The following is a 7,500-nucleotide window of genomic DNA, read 5'->3' on the forward strand; positions in this document are numbered from 1 at the left end:
CGAGTTCCGGGCTCTGGGGGTGTTTGGTAAAGAGATCCGGGTTCTGGCGTCTTTTTCCGGGTCCAATTCGGCCGTTGTGGGCCTCTGGAGGTGTTTGTGGAGCTCATCCGGGCTCTGGGGGTGCCTGGTAAAGAGATCCGGGTTCTGGCGTCTTTTTCCGGGTCCAATTCGGCCGTTGTGGGCCTCTGGAGGTGTTTGTGGAGCTCATCCGGGCTCTGGGGGTGTCTGGTAAAGAGATCCGGGTTCTGGCGTCTTTTTCCGGGTTCAATTCGGCCGTTGTGGGCCTCTGGAGGTGTTTGGGTCCGAGTTCCGGGCTCTGGGGGTGTCTGGTAAAGAGATCCGGGTTCTGGCGTCTTTTTCCGGGTCCGATTCGGCCGTTGTGGGCCTCTGGAGGTGTTTGGGTCCGAGTTCCGGGCTCTGGGGGTGTCTGGTAAAGAGATCCGGGTTCTGGCGTCTTTTTCCGGGTTCAATTCGGCCGTTGTGGGCCTCTGGAGGTGTTTGGGTCCGAGTTCCGGGCTCTGGGGGTGTCTGGTAAAGAGATCCGGGTTCTGGTGTCTTTTTCCGGGTTTAATTCGGCCGTTGTGGGCCTCTGGAGGTGTTTGGGTCCGAGTTCCGGGCTCTGGGGGTGTCTGGTAAAGAGATCCGGGTTCTGGTGTCTTTTTCCGGGTTTAATTCGGCCGTTGTGGGCCTCTGGAGGTGTTTGGGTCCGAGTTCCGGGCTCTGGGGGTGTCTGGTAAAGAGATCCGGGTTCTGGCGTCTTTTTCCGGGTCCAATTCGGCCGTTGTGGGCCTCTGGAGGTGTTTGTGGAGCTCATCCGGGCTCTGGGGGTGCCTGGTAAAGAGATCCGGGTTCTGGCGTCTTTTTCCGGGTCCAATTCGGCCGTTGTGGGCCTCTGGAGGTGTTTGTGGAGCTCATCCGGGCTCTGGGGGTGTCTGGTAAAGAGATCCGGGTTCTGGCGTCTTTTTCCGGGTTCAATTCGGCCGTTGTGGGCCTCTGGAGGTGTTTGGGTCCGAGTTCCGGGCTCTGGGGGTGTCTGGTAAAGAGATCCGGGTTCTGGCGTCTTTTTCCGGGTCCGATTCGGCCGTTGTGGGCCTCTGGAGGTGTTTGGGTCCGAGTTCCGGGCTCTGGGGGTGTCTGGTAAAGAGATCCGGGTTCTGGCGTCTTTTTCCGGGTTCGATTCGGCCGTTGTGGGCCTCTGGAGGTGTTTGGGTCCGAGTTCCGGGCTCTGGGGGTGTCTGGTAAAGAGACCTGGGTTCTGGCGTCTTTTTCCGGGTTCGATTCGGCCGTTGTGGGCCTCTGGAGGTGTTTGGGTCCGAGTTCCGGGCTCTGGGGGTGTCTGGTAAAGAGATCCGGGTTCTGGTGTCTTTTTCCTGGCTTAATTCGGCCGTTGTGGGCCCCTGGAGGTGTTTGCGGACCTCCGCGGGTGAAATAATGGAAAAAAAAAAAAGTTAAAGTTTCCAGTCGGGACTATGTGGAGCGAAAAAAACCCGGACTTTTTTGGCTCCGTCAGAAACTAAGTAAAAGTCGGAATATGTGAAGGAAAGCCCAGAAAATGCCTGGGCTTTTTTAGATCGCTTCGATAAATTTTTTTTTAGCTCACATCACTGGGCCACCAGGTCGCAGATTTCAGAAACCTGGTTTTCGGAAACAGAGATCTCCAGGACAGGGCCCCGAGCTTCGGGGGGAGCGTTCCCCAGCTGGACCTAAGCATAGTGGGCCAGGCCCCGGGCGGAAAGACGCTCCTGGAGCCGAGATACAGGGGTGGCTCCCCGCGCGACTTACCCGATTTCGGAGCACTATTTTCGGACAGTGATGGCAGAGCAGTGGGTGTACCGGATGGAGGAAAATAACAGCTCCAGAGAGCGGCAGAGACCAGACCATGACCCAGAACGGCACACTGTTCCCGGACAGTGATGGCAGACCAGCAGGTGTACCCCATGGATGAATAAAGAGCTCCAGAGAGCGGCAGAACCCAGACCAAGTCCCAGAACGACACACTATTCCCGGACAGTGATGGCAGAACAGCAGGTGCAGTGGATGGATGAATAAAGAGCTCCAGAGAGCAGCAGAGACCAGACCAAGTCCCAGAACGACACACTATTCCCGGACAGTGATGGCAGAACAGCAGGTGTACCCCATGGATGAATAAAGAGCTCCAGAGAGCGTGATATCCCAGACCGTGACCCAGAATGGCACACTATTCCCGGACAGTGATGGCAGACCAGCAGGTGTACCCCATGGATGAATAAAGAGTTCCAGAGAGCGTGATATCCCAGACCATGACCCAGAACGGCACACTGTTCCCGGACAGTGATGGCAGACCAGCAGGTGTACCGCATGGATGAATAAAGAGCTCCAGAGAGCGGCAGAGACCAGACCATGACCCAGAACGACACACTATTCCCGGACAGTGATGGCAGAACAGCAGGTGTACCGCATGGATGAATAAAGAGCTCCAGAGAGCGTGATATCCCAGACCGTGACCCAGAATGGCACACTATTCCCGGACAGTGATGGCAGACCAGCAGGTGTACCCCATGGATGAATAAAGAGTTCCAGAGAGCGGCAGAGACCAGACCAAGTCCCAGAACGACACACTATTCCCGGACAGTGATGGCAGAACAGCAGGTGTACCGCATGGATGAATAAAGAGCTCCAGAGAGCGGCAGAGACCAGACCAAGTCCCAGAACGGCACACTGTTCCCGGACAGTGATGACAGAACAGCAGGTGTACCGCATGGATGAATAAAGAGCTCCAGAGAGCGGCAGAGACCAGACCAAGTCCCAGAACGACACACTATTCCCGGACAGTGATGGCAGAACGGCAGGTGTACCGCATGGATGAATAAAGAGTTCCAGAGAGCGTGATATCACAGACCATGACCCAGAACGACACACTATTCCCGGACAGTGATGGCAGAACAGCAGGTGTACCGCATGGATGAATAAAGAGCTCCAGAGAGCGGCAGAGACCAGACCAAGTCCCAGAACGACACACTATTCCCGGACAGTGATGGCAGAACAGCAGGTGTACCGCATGGATGAATACACAGTTCCAGAGAGCGGGAGATCCCGGCCGATGTCCGGTGACGAAGCACTGTATGGGACACTTTGAAGGAAGGGTCGTGTCTCCTGGATGAAAAGAACTTTAATTTTCTGACTTAAAATACGGAGTTAAAGTTTCCAGTCGGGACGATAAGGAGGGCAAAAAAACCCGGACTTTTTTGGCTCCGTCAGAAACTAAGTAAAAGTCGGAATATGTGAAGGAAAGCTCAGAAAATGCCTGGAGAATTTTGAGCGGACCGGAAAAAAAAAGTTCCAGCCGACATCACTGGGCCACCAGGTCGCAGATTCCTGAAACCCGGTTTTTAGAAACATAGGCCTCCAGTCGTGAAGACCGGCGTTTGTGCGGTTCGGATCCGACTCAGACCTCAGTTTTTTCGGACACCCCCGGACAGTGGCGGGGGTGGAAGAACCGGAGCCTCATGCAGAACTGGCTGTCGGGGAGCAAGCGGACGCTACCCCGGCAGGAGGCATCATTCCGGGCACTGTGGCTGATCGGTAGCTTTCGTGGATGGATGACTGAGCGAACGAACGAGATGACGGCGGTGCGTCCTGGCTGATGTCCCAGTACGGGGCACTATTCTCGGATGCTGATGGCAGAACAGCAGGTGCAGTGGACGGATGAACACACAGTTCCATAGAGCGGCAGAACCCAGACCATGTCCCAGAACGGGACACTATTCTCGGATGCTGATGTCAGAACAGCAGGTGTAACGCATGGATGAATACAGAGTTCCAGAGAGCGGCAGAGACCAGACCATGTCCCAGAACGGGACACTATTCTCGGATGCTGATGTCAGAACAGCAGGTGTAACGCATGGATGAATACAGAGTTCCAGAGAGCGGCAGAGACCAGACCATGTCCCAGAACGGGACACTATTCTCGGATGCTGATGTCAGAACAGCAGGTGTAACGCATGGATGAATACAGAGTTCCAGAGAGCGGCAGAGACCAGACCATGTCCCTGTACGGGACACTATTCTCGGATGCTGATGTCAGAACAGCAGGTGTAACGCATGGATGAATACAGAGTTCCAGAGAGCGGCAGAGACCAGACCATGTCCCAGAACGGCGCACTATTCTCGGATGCTGATGTCAGAACAGCAGGTGCAGCGGACGGACTAATACACAGTTCCAGAGAGCGGTATTTCACGACAGATATCCGATGATGAAGCGCTATTGTCGGACACTGATGGCAGAACAGCAGGTGCACTGGATGAAGGAAATTAACAGAACATAGTTCCAGAGAGCGGGATATCCCAGACCAAGTCCCAGAACGGCGCGCTATTGTCGGACACTGATGGCAGAACAGCAGGTGCACTGGATGAAGAAAATAAACAGAACATAGTTCCAGAGAGCGTGATATCCCAGACCAAGTCCCAGAACGGCGCGCTATTGTCGGACACTGATGGCAGAACAGCAGGTGCACTGGATGAAGGAAATAAACAGAACATAGTTCCAGAGAGTGTGATATCCCAGACCAAGTCCCAGAACGGCCCACTATTCCCGGACACTCATCTACTTAAAATCTCCCTGATTACCTGCCAGAACAGAGCAGATCCAGAGAGCGGTATTTCACGGCAGATATCCGATGATGAAGCGCTATTGTCGGACACTGATGGCAGAACAGCAGTTGCACTGGATGAAGGAAATGAACAGAACATAGTTCCAGAGAGGGGGATATGCCAGACCATGTCCCAGTACGGGACACTATTCTCGGATGCTGATGTCAGAACAGCAGGTGCAGTGGATGAAGGAAATAAACAGAACATAGTTCCAGAGAGCGGGATATGCCAGACCATGTCCCAGTACGGGACACTATTCTCGGATGCTGATGTCAGAACAGCAGGTGCAGTGGATGGATGAAATAAACAGTTCCAGAGAGCGTGAGATCCCGGCTGATATCCGATGAAGAAGCACTGTTCACGGACACTGATGGCTGAACAGCAGGTGCAGCGGATGGATGAATACACAGTTCCAGACAGTGGGAGATCCCTGACCATGTCCCAGTACGGGACACTATTCTCGGATGCTGATGTCAGAACAGCAGGTGCAGTGGATGAAGGAAATAATCAGAACATAGTTCCAGAGAGCGGGAGATCCCAGACCATGTCCCAGTACGGGACACTATTCTCGGATGCTGATGTCAGAAAAGCAGGTGCAGTGGATGGATGAAATAAACAGTTCCAGAGAGCGTGAGATCCCGGCTGATATCCGATGAAGAAGCACTGTTCACGGACACTGATGGCTGAACAGCAGGTGCAGCGGATGGATGAATACACAGTTCCAGACAGTGGGAGATCCCTGACCATGTCCCAGTACGGGACACTATTCTCGGATGCTGATGTCAGAACAGCAGGTGCAGTGGATGAAGGAAATAATCAGAACATAGTTCCAGAGAGCGGGAGATCCCAGACCATGTCCCAGTACGGGACACTATTCTCGGATGCTGATGTCAGAACAGCAGGTGCAGTGGATGAAGGAAATAATCAGAACATAGTTCCAGAGAGCGGGAGATCCCAGACCATGTCCCAGTACGGGACACTATTCTCGGATGCTGATGTCAGAACAGCAGGTGCAGTGGATGAAGGAAATAAACAGAACACAGTTCCATGGAGCGGGAGATCCCAGACCATGTCCCAGTACGGGACACTATTCTCGGATGCTGATGTCAGAACAGCAGGTGCAGTGGATGAAGGAAATAATCAGAACATAGTTCCAGAGAGCGGGATATCCCAGACCATGTCCCAGTACGGGACACTATTCTCGGATGCTGATGTCAGAACAGCAGGTGCAGTGGATGAAGGAAATAATCAGAACATAGTTCCAGAGAGCGGGATATCCCAGACCATGTCCCAGTACGGGACACTATTCTCGGATGCTGATGTCAGAACAGCAGGTGCAGTGGATGAAGGAAATAAACAGAACACAGTTCCATGGAGCGGGAGATCCCAGACCATGTCCCAGTACGGGACACTATTCTCGGATGCTGATGTCAGAACAGCAGGTGCAGTGGATGAAGGAAATAATCAGAACATAGTTCCAGAGAGCGGGATATCCCAGACCATGTCCCAGTACGGGACACTATTCTCGGATGCTGATGTCAGAACAGCAGGTGCAGTGGATGAAGGAAATAATCAGAACATAGTTCCAGAGAGCGGGATATCCCAGACCATGTCCCAGTACGGGACACTATTCTCGGATGCTGATGTCAGAACAGCAGGTGCAGTGGATGGATGAATTAAACAGTTCCAGAGAGCGTGAGATCCCGGCTGATATCCGATGAAGAATCACTGTTCACGGACACTGATGGCAGAACAGCAGGTGTACCGCATGGATGAATACAGAGTTCCAGAGAGCGGCAGAACCCAGACCATGTCCCAGTACGGGACACTATTCTCGGATGCTGATGTCAGAACAGCAGGTGCAGTGGATGGATGAAATAAACAGTTCCAGAGAGCGTGAGATCCCGGCCGATGTCCGATGACGAAGCACTGTATGGGACACTTTGAAGGAAGGGTCGGTCTCCTGGATGAAAAAGACTTTAATTTTCTGACTTAAAAAAAAAGTTAAAGTTTCCAGTCGGGACGATAAGGAGGGCAAAAAAACCCGGACTTTTTTGGCTCCGTCAGAAACTAAGTAAAAGTCGGAATATGTGGCGCAAAGCCCTAAAATCCCCTGGAGAATTTTGAGCGGACCGGAAAAAAAAAGTTCCAGCTGACATCACTGGGCCACCAGGTCGCAGATTTCAGAAACCTGGTTTTCGGAAACACAGGGCTCCAGGGCTGAGACCCGGGCTTCGTGGGGAGCGTTCCCCAGCTGGGCCTAAGCATCTTCGGACAACTTTGGGCGGAAAAGCGGGTTCGGGAACCGGGATACGGGGCGGGTTACGCGGCGTGACCTGCCCGAGTGCAGTGCACTATTCCCGGACACTCATCTACTTAAAATCTCCCTGATTACCTGCCAGAACAGAGCAGATCCAGAGAGCGGTATTTCACGGCAGCTATCCGATGATGAAGCGCTGTTGTCGGACACTGATGGCAGAACAGCAGGTGCGGTGGATGAAATAAACAGTTCCAGAGAGCGGTATTTCACGGCAGTTATCCGATGATGAAGCGCTGTTGTCGGACACTGATGGCAGAACAGCAGGTGCGGTGGATGAAATAAACAGTTCCAGAGAGCGTGAGATCCCGGCTGATATCCGATGAAGAAGCGCTATTGTCGGACACTGATGGCAGAACAGCAGGTGCAGTGGATGGATGAATTAAACAGTTCCAGAGAGCGTGAGATCCCGGCTGATATCCGATGAAGAAGCACTGTTCTCGGACACTGATGGCAGAACGGCAGGTGCACTGGATGGATGAAATAAACAGTTCCAGAGAGCGTGAGATCCCGGCTGATATCCGATGAAGAAGCACTGTTCTCGGACACTGATG

Source organism: Gasterosteus aculeatus, unplaced genomic scaffold, assembly GCF_964276395.1.
Source record: "Gasterosteus aculeatus unplaced genomic scaffold, fGasAcu3.hap1.1 HAP1_SCAFFOLD_27, whole genome shotgun sequence".
NCBI classification, from domain to species: Eukaryota; Metazoa; Chordata; class Actinopteri; order Perciformes; family Gasterosteidae; genus Gasterosteus; species Gasterosteus aculeatus.